This window comes from Pseudorca crassidens, chromosome 1 (assembly GCF_039906515.1).
Source record: "Pseudorca crassidens isolate mPseCra1 chromosome 1, mPseCra1.hap1, whole genome shotgun sequence".
NCBI lineage: Eukaryota > Metazoa > Chordata > Mammalia > Artiodactyla > Delphinidae > Pseudorca > Pseudorca crassidens.
The window spans coordinates 181962668-181972643 of record NC_090296.1 but is presented as its reverse complement, the minus strand read 5'-3'; positions in this window follow the sequence as shown (position 1 = coordinate 181972643).

Sequence of the window (9976 nt, the reverse complement as noted above, 5' to 3'; positions counted from 1 at the left end):
ACAGCCTAGCTTGTAAATATTAGCAATTCTGATTGTTGGTCAGGAAGCGTGATGTCATTTTTTCTTTTTGGTCTAAATAAAGGAAAACAAAATCTCTCTCAGATCAGGGTAAATAGTCTTGGCATATGGGTTTACTGGAAGACTGTAAGATCCCTGAGTGTCTTTTTCCTGTAGCCATGGCACTCAGGAAATGTTGGTTGAGTGAACAAGTGAATCCATACATTCCCGTTGATTTATTAGATGAACAGAACTTACAGGAAAAAAAAAAATCATACCATCTGGATCACCTGTTCTCAAACCTTAGTGCCCCCAAGATGGAAATTTGCATTTTTTAAAGCAAGTTCTCAAGGTGATCCAGCTGCAGGTGGTTTGTGGACCAAAATAAGAGCAACACTGCTGAAACCTTCTGGGGATTTGTGGCTGTGTGGATGAGACCTATAGAAAAAGATCACATTTCATGTTTACTTGCAGCAAGGGCCACACCTAGAGGGCACACCTGCAGACACCACATTTTCCTTCCTATCCGTGAGAGGTTGGAGTGGCATTTTCTACAGAAAAAGGAACTTGATTGTGATGGTAACAAACAACTTGTAAACCTGCAGAGTGTAGAACTGTCTAAACAGTGTGGCTCAAGCAGTGCCGAGAGTCCTATTTCTCTGCCTAATAACCGCATTCCCTAGGACTGAATTTCATAAGCATTCATTAGGCACTGATGTTGTATCAGGCCGTGCTCGGTTCTGGAGACAAAAGGTGTTTAAGACACAAAACTGTTCAAGTCTTAAAAGCTTCCCCTGCGTCTGCACTTCCTTTGGGTAAAAATGCAACCATGTTCCCTGAGAATTTAGTGGCCAGACCGGTGAAATAAGCAACGGTGAGCAGGTAAAGGCTGCTAACGTGTGAACCTCGGCAAAACACTTTTGTTCACTGATGACAGTTTTTCACATCCTAGACGGCGAGAAGCTTTGCTGTTTGATTCACTTCAGTGGGAATGCACGGCCGCTCTTGCCTGGAGGCTCCGAGTCTGTGGGTCACTTTGACACAGGGAAGCAGCCTTGGTGCTGCTTCCATTTGAAGACAACATTGCACAGTTATCTCAACTTGGCAGTTTCCAAGGAAACAGGACCCTGAGTCTACTTCTTAGCACTGCTGGTAATCAGACTGTGATGTTCCAACACAACCTAAATAAAACAAGTTTCTGATGGCATCTGGCTGAGGCTACACAGGGTGCCTCCCAGGGCAAAACCACAGCTGGGAAATGATGGGGACCTCCCTCCTTGGAGCGATCACTGCTTTTCTTACCTAATGACAATGTTCCCAATGACTCCCGCAGCCTCACTTCATCCTTCCTCCCCGTGAGTCCCGGTTTCTAAACTGCCTGCAGCATGGCAGCCTCCAGTGCAAAGAGGCTCCCTCTTTCCCAGTCCCTCTTAAAAATCATCCTCTGTCGCCCCAATTCCTTCTTGATGAGCAGCCCCACGTCTCCTGTGGTGTTCCATCCCCCTTGGTGTAGCAAGTTATGAACCTAAATTTGTTTGGTTGCAGGTGTGTCCCTGGTGGTCTTTATCTGATGGGCTTTATCAAAGGGCAAGGATTGGCAAAAATGAGATTCTTTCCCTCTCCATGGTGCACTGGTAAATGTTTTACAGGATTTCAGTAAAAGAAAGGAAAAGGAAAAAGCACTGATTTGTAGTGTTTGCTCATTTCTGTGATGTAAATATTCCCACTCTGGTCAATTTCAAGCTACTAGTATGACTTCACTGAACACTTAGTTGGGAAGAGGCATACATAATCAGCTTTCCGGGGGTCTGTACCAGTGGGCTCCAGCACGTCTCTGCCACCTTCTCACCCGTCTTCCTCAAGCAACAACCTTTTTTTCGCTCATTGAGTTTTGTAGAACTTGTTCTCCGTAGAATAGCTTATGATTTTTTCTTTCCCTGCATTTGTGTGAGGAATCTGACACCTGGCTGGCTGATTTGTAAGCAAGTCCCGAGGAATGTCATGGCTGAAATAGAAACTCACTGACAGAGAACTTGCATATAAAAGTGGGCAAATAGCAAAGAACCCAGAGTTTCAGAGACCAGTAAATGTACAATCGTTTGTCATGGTCAGTTGCTTCACTGAAGGTGATTTCCTGGTGAAGGCAGAGGGCAAATGATTTCGTCCTGGTGGAGAAAAACACCCCCTCTTAGACAGCAACACTAGTTTATCTTTCTTTGGTCTGGGCTTAATCTACCAAACCTATAGTGAGACCTGCCTTTTTTTTTTTTTTTTAAATCCTACAAAGAAAACGATCTTTGTGGAATACCCATGAGGTAATTATAGATAATGGTCCACGATCTGGCAGCTCACAAGTTCAGCCACTTGCCTGAGAAATGAATTCCCTATCTGCTACTATAAGACCTCATTATGTGCTGTACTGGTGAATTGATAATGAAAAGACTTAAAAAGTGTCTGATCCAAAAGAAGCTCCTTTCTTAGCCTGACTGGCCTCCAAGAGAAGGGCCCTAGGGAACTCAATGCAAATTTCAAACAAGATTACCAGCAGCTTCTTATCATCCCCTTGGAATGCTGGGAATGTGGGAACTGTGAAAAGCCTGCAAAAGATGGAAATACCATAGTTAAAGGGGAAAAAAAGAGAACTTTTCAATTTGATGAAAAGAAAGAAAATGTTTTAAGGTAGGCTGAGAAGATTGATATTATTTTTCTAAAAAGGCATAAGCCCTTTTGTCAAGACTACAAAGAAAATAGATCTCGGGCTTCCCTGGTGGCGCAGTGGTTGAGAGTCCGCCTGCCAATGCAGGGGACACAGGTTCGTGCCCCAGTCCGGGAGGATCCCACATGCCACGGAGCGGCTGGGCCCATGAGCCATGGCCGCTGAGCCGGCACATCCTGAGCCTGTGCTCCGCAACGAGAGAGGCCACAACAATGAGAGGCCCGCGTACCGCAAAAAAAAAAAAAAAAAAAGAAAATAGATCTCGCTTTAAGTCAGTACTTTGCTCAGCAGATCTATGTAGTATCTTGTGCTGAGGATACCAAAATGAAGTTCACTGTCAACTGAAGGAGAAAAGTATTTGAGCTAGCCACTTGCTTCTTTGCTCTCAGATCCAATCTTAGACCTTTCCCTGAAAGCTTCAGGTCATGTTCAAGGTTGTAGGAGCACCAGCAGGAGAGTGGACGATGGGTGTTAAGGAGATGCCAGGATAGCCATCCCCCTCTCTCACTGCTTTGGGTGGTGATCCAGGGGTGCCAGCTCCCATGAACCAGATCTGGCCAAGTAGCCTTGGCTTCTGGGCTCTGATAGCAGCTCCTTTTCCCTTTGTTCTTTCAGCCCCAGGAGGTAGCTAGCAGCTGTCCAGTGTAATTAAAATCTGCATTGCCTCACTGTCCCCTCTTGGGCTTGTCAACCTTCTCAGCACCTCTGTCACTAGTTTATTGCATTGAATTCCTCCTGTTGAACTTCCTGGAATGACCTTGATTTTCTTGTCTGCAGGCTGACCAATAAAGAAAGTAAACAAATAGTTATAAAGTTCATGTGATGTTGCTAGAAATGGTCTGTGCATAGTGCTATGGGGACCTAGATGGTGGCTCTCTCTCACTTGTGGGGACCAGGAAGGCTTATACTAAGTGGGAAATTTGAGTTGCAGTTCCAAAAATGAGTTGGAAGTTCCAAGGCAATCAATCGAAGAGGAGGAAGCAGGAGGAAAGAGAGTGTTCCAATTGTCTGCAGAAAGCATGGCAGGGTGACAGAAGATGGAGTTTTAGAGGGATGTCAAATAATCAAAAACCACTGATGAATGGGTCAAGCACAAAACGAGTAGCCTACTTGGAGGGTGGCTATTTGGATTCCAGTTTCTATGACTGGAGATGTCAGTCTGGCCACAGAAGCCTTCAATTCCCCAGGACTCGGGATGGGAGAAACCACCTGGGAAATAGATGGAAACATCAATACTCTATTCATTCTACCAATACAAAGGACCATTTGCCTAGTCGGCACCCACTGGGGGAACTTTAAACTGTGTGCTTAATGTGATACCTATGTTACCTAAAGTCTCTAAGCTGCAAGGCACTCTCACTGAAAATCTGATAGTGACCTTCTGGAAGATTCACTTGCTTGCCTCAGTTCTATTGGGGGGTGGAGAGGCAGAAAGAAAATTCCTAAGTCACTGCTTGCAAACAGCCCAGAGCACATCTGTTAAGCCTTTTTCCTTTGATAACAACACAAATATGTCTAAAATTTAGTTTTTACTCCCTCCCCAAATATGCACATGCCAAAGGCAACCGTGGCCTTTCTGCTGGGGGCAGTCACAGCTTCCAGTTTGGGAAACAAACGTTGAAGCCTGCCACTGACACCACCCGGATTAAAGCAGAAGGATCCGCTTGCCTTCAAGGATGATATTTACACTTCTATGCCATAATGCATCTCTCCTTCCCAGCACAGCAAATTTTCAAAGATGCTTCCCGTTCACTTATGACTAAATCCTTCCATACAACTCGGTGAGGCAAATAGAGTGCAGTTACTTGCCCAAGAGCTTTTAATAGACTCCTGTCAAGAGCAGAGATGGCACCCAGGTCTCTGTTTTTGGCAGGAACACTTTCCCCAGTCCTTGTGCGGATGGGGTGCATGCTGTCACAGCAAGTTTCTGTGCTGTAGGAGGTCCAGGGTCAACATTCCATAAAAAACACAGAAGCTACCTGCTTGGCCCTGGTTTTCCCTTAGGCTACATTTAGGAGGCAACGTTCAAAGAAAGATGTTCAAGCCCTCAAGGAAAGGGCTTTCCTTTCTCACTACCAACCACCTGACCCCAAGAGAAATGCCCTTCTGACCCCTACTGGCTGTGGTGGCACACACGTTGAGCAAGCATAGAGAATCATTTCCGAGCTGATATCAGAAAACTCTCCTAAACACTCTCCTGCTATGATGGGACGACAAGGTTAAACATAGGGAAGGTTGACTCAGTCCTGATTAAACAGGCTGGGAAGACAGAAACAAATAATCACCCTGTGCGTAGCAATAATGGAGCAACAAAGTAAACATTAAGGCAGAGGCTTGCTATCAATATTTAACTAGCAAATTAATGTACAGAGGATGCACTTTGGAGAATACAAGGGTGACCAGAGACACAGAAATGGCTCAATTATAATACACTGTCACAGTCACGGAAGAGGAAGGGGCTGTCTGCATTGTTTAACCCAAGGTTATGGACGCCCAACAGAGGTAATCAAAGGTGATTAAGCTGGGGGATGATGATGTGAGATAATTCTAGGCTCATTAGCATAAAGAATTTGTTGAGAGAAAGGAATAGAGAACATGCTATAAATTCTGGTCTAGAGTTCTTCCCTACAACTCTTATATGTTTGTGTCTCCCTCATCAATAATTCTCTTAGGTTTTCTTGGTCCTTTATTTACTCAACTAGGACAAAGGATCTTAAGGAACACTTCACATCTTGGGGCAACGCTTCCAACCATAACTTAGCCTAATGTTCCTGTCTTGTGTTCATGCAACCAAATCTATTTCTTAGTTTATTACTCTCTAACCACTTCTCAGAATGAGGATATTGTCAAAGTATTGTACACAAAATATTTTTCATGGGTAAATAAGTGTGGGGCCTTCTGAATTAAAGATTAAAGTGTGCATTAGCATATCAAAGCAGCCGTGATTCTTATAGAGGGATGTAGTTGTATATAGCATTTCCAGGAAACATTAGTCCTGAAGAATACTTTTTTGGAAGTATCTTAAATACCCAAGATTCCATGGAAGACTTTCGGTGAAGGACTTTTCTCTCCTGTTTGTCTTCCTCAATCAGCCGACCAATTTCAGTTACCCTGTTCCCTCTACAACCTTCGTTCCTCTTTCCTTCATGTTTGGGGTGAGATGGCCACCAGCTGATTTTCTGAGGATCTTTGTACCAGGAGTGAAAATGCCTGAGGCATCATCTGGAGACCCCACTCTCCAGTGTGCAAGGTGACTGCACACTCCAGAGCCTTCCCCAGAGTAGTGAGCCTGTGAATGTACTTTATCTTTAGAAGTTAGAATAACATGCAGACACTTCGGCACCTAATAAATTAAAAAAACATTTTTCCTCAATAGGAAATGACAAATTTCAATCCCACTGGGACAGCATCATATTCTGATATCATTTCTCTAAGAGCTAATGAAATGTGAACCTCTAGGATGCCAGGAACTCAGATGATCACATCTCCATGATTTAATATTACAAGATCTCTGAATTTTCTCTTAGCTCCCTCTGAGATTTTGTTCTCTACTCCATTCTGAGTCTCACTAACAACTTCTCCAGGAGCTGCACAGAAACAGGGAAGCACGGTCCTTGAGACAGGGATTCATGCACCAAGAGATTAAAACAAATGGGAGAGAATTTCTGGGGTCAGGTTTCTCTAGAAGGAGCTGTGTTTCATTCCTACCTTGGCCACTACGGATCTGGATGAATTCTGCCAGTAATTCTATTTTCAAAAGTATTTTCCTCTTTATTAAGTAATTTATTAAACCTGTAATGATACTAGTTTGTTCAGCAATTTGGCTTAAGTTTGAAAGCCCTATTTCTGTCATATCCTGTTATTTTATTTTCTAATTATATGTTTTTGTTTATTCACATTCTATATATAACATCAAGTAATTGTGAGTACATCTCTTTTGTTTCTTGATTTATGTTTTTTTCCAGATTGTGTTACTTTTTTTTTTTTCTGTGCTGTTTTTGTGTTTTCTGTTATTTGTTTGCCTGGTGCCAAGATGCTTCTTTTTATCTTGTTTATGCTTAGATCACTCAGCCTGGACCTTCTCTTTGCTCTGATATAGAATGGCTAATTCTTGACTTTCTTCCCACTATATCTGACCTATAGTGTGAGAAAATGAGAAAGGAAAGAGGCAAGATCATCTTGGTTGGTGTGCAGTCTTTGTTAGCATATCTGGGCTCAGTTTTAAGATTTTGTTAAACATCCTAAGTTAGACATCTAATCAGGTACTAGATGTGATACTAGTTTAACTACAAAGGCCAAAACAGTGATTTAAATAACATAAAATTTGTATTTCTCTTATGTAACTAATTGAATGTAAGCCATCTGGTTTGGTGGCACAGACACATCAGGGATCCTGAATTCTTCTATTTTGTTGTCAAGCTTTCTATGCATTACAGTGGCACTCGGCTCTTATTGGCACATCCACATGCAGTCAGTTGAAGGGAAAAAGAGCAAGGAAAGGGCATAATTACTTTTTTAAAAGACAGGAACCTGAGGTTTGAAGCATCACTTTCTCTCCCATATGATTGGCAAGAACATAGTCACATGGCCACAGAGTAGCAAGGGGGGCTGGGAAATGCAGTCTTTCTCCTGGGAAGTCAGATGGGCAGGTGAAATTTGGGGATTCTATCACTAAAGGAAGAAACTGGTGAATGAGTTGGCTTTGCCACACCAGATATCCCATCACCTAATGGGGGGATGTAGCTCCTTCCCAGGATGGGGGTGCCCTTAGGCTTCAGATGTCTCCCCAATTCAAAGAGCTTCATGGAAACCTCCTCTCCCCATCCCACCAATTTCCCCTTTATTTTGGGAAACAAAATAGTTTTCAATAGTTTCCACTTCTCCTCACTCAAAAAAAGAAAAAGATGGGAACATCCTCTCAGTTTGAATAACTCAAGGTTTGGTGTTGTTAGTGAGCATCCTTGGGATTCCTTTGAGCCACCCATGGGTGTCCTCCCTCCTGGGTGGGGGTGAGGAGCAGAATCAGGTGAGAAGCCAGGCTGTGCTGTACCTCCTTGTTGCTCCTGGCTGCTCTAGAGTTTTCTGTTAGTTTGGTTTTAGGTTTTGAAGTTTAGTGAAGTAGGTTGTAGTCATTACCATGTTTAATTGATTTTTTTGCTATATTAATCTCATTTTCACAGTTATCAGAAGAGGGAAAGTTAGTGACATAAGGGGCTTTTTTCAAATTACTGTTTTTCTCTATTTTCTCTTTTACTATTTATAAATCTCCTCCCAGCATTCCCTATCTCCGTCTTTGCTTAATTTTCTTCATTGCACTTATGTAATGCAGACAAAGCACTATTCACCATTTTAGCTAAAAAGCCCCATAGTCTATCTCATTCATTGGCTATGTTCCTGTATTTCGTCAGCTTTTGCATTTTGCTATTGTACTTGTTTTTCTAGCCATACTCCTATTTTATTACTTTAAAAGTATCATGTTTTTATATAAAATGAAATTTTAGGAGAAGGGAAAACATTTATACTTTATCTTTTTGAACAGAAGGGTCAAAGCTAGGTTTTTGGAGAACCTTCAGTCATCCTCAAGCAATACCACTCAGGAAGAGGTCTGCTTTGCTAACTAATCCTGTGGTAGCCCAGCTGTGTTGCAAAAATTTATCACTGCTGTTGGCATCCCACAGGCTAAACATATATGCCATTTTCAACCAGGTATCTAGAAAGTTTGTCTTCCCACAATTGCTGGGAGATAGGCTTCTATGAGACCACAGATGATTTATCACTTAATAAATCCTATAAGGTGAGGATAAGTTCTAAGTTTAGCATCGATATTTCATATTATGAAAACATTACCTCTCTCTTTGATTGCTTTGTCATACCACCTGGACAAACATTTGAAAATTAGTAGACATATTATAATGAGGATAATAATCAAAATGCATCTCTGTATTATTCTCTGAATGTTTTTTTTTTTCTTAATGGTTAAAGCAGACATACAATGTATGTCTAATAGGCCACAAACAGACTGTTTTGGTTAGCCTAAAGTTCAAATTAAATCATGTATAAGCCAGAATGACTTCCCCATACCTCAATATGTGAAAATTTCTTCCATCATTTTCCCCTTTTAATTGCAAATCTTTCCATAGAAAGCACTGATAATCAATATTTTTTCCAGCATTGCCAGAGTAGCTCAGTGGCCTGCTCTGGGTCCATTCATGTCCCCTTGTTGCTAGGCCTGCTTTTTGTTTATATATTGGCCTAGTTGTCCATGTTGGGGGGAAACTAATCAGGCATAACAAACAAGTACAGAGGTTTGCTGAAGGGGAAACATTTTATAGGCTATACATTTTAGCACTTACACCCAATTGTCACACAAGCATTGTACATGTGCTTTTAGCAGTAAACTTAAAGCCAGCAGTGATACACATCATAAGTAATTATGCTCTGTGATAACTTCATAAGACAATTTTTTTCAGTCCTGAACACTGGGGTCAAAAATATGGTTTGAAGCAAAACAATAACTTTCCATTAGAATTCTTTAAATTTCTTACCCAGTTCAGCAGTATGATCTGAAAGTTACCAAATGTTTTCCATATAATATCGTACCAAATAATCCTAGTTACTTTAATATTCTTTTGTTTCTTTTTTGGCCATGCGGCATGCTTGCAGGATCCTAGCTCCCTGACCAGGGACCGAACATGTGCCCTTGGCAGTGACAGCAATAAGTCCCAACCCTGGACCACCAGGGAATTCTCAACTTTAATTAATTTCTGAGATGCCTAGGGGCCCTTTGGAATACTCGAAGTTAGCTAGAGAAAGAAACTTACAATCTGTTATCAAAAGCAGTTCAATATTCCAGAAAAACTTTGTTCTCTCAACAGAGAGAGAAAACCAAATTCCAGTCTTATGCTAGCTTACTATATATAACAAAATTCATTTATCTAATTAAATTCAATCTAAATCAAACTTGACAATATACAAAATTCTTTTCTCAAAGTTCCTTTTTCACAAACCTTTTATAACTTTCTGGACCCATATTAATTTTTCACTTATTTTCCCCATATATAAGCAAAACAGCTCTAGGACAAAATACTTCTTTTTTTCTTCAAAAAAAATCTCCATTCTTTATACCTTCTCTTGCTGACAGCACATATCTTACTTGCTTCACACACTGAAATGCTTCCCCTATCATTTTAGTAGATTTAATTACATATTACAATTTTTAACCCTTAAAATCTTAACAAAACCAAGAAACAAGTAATTGAACTG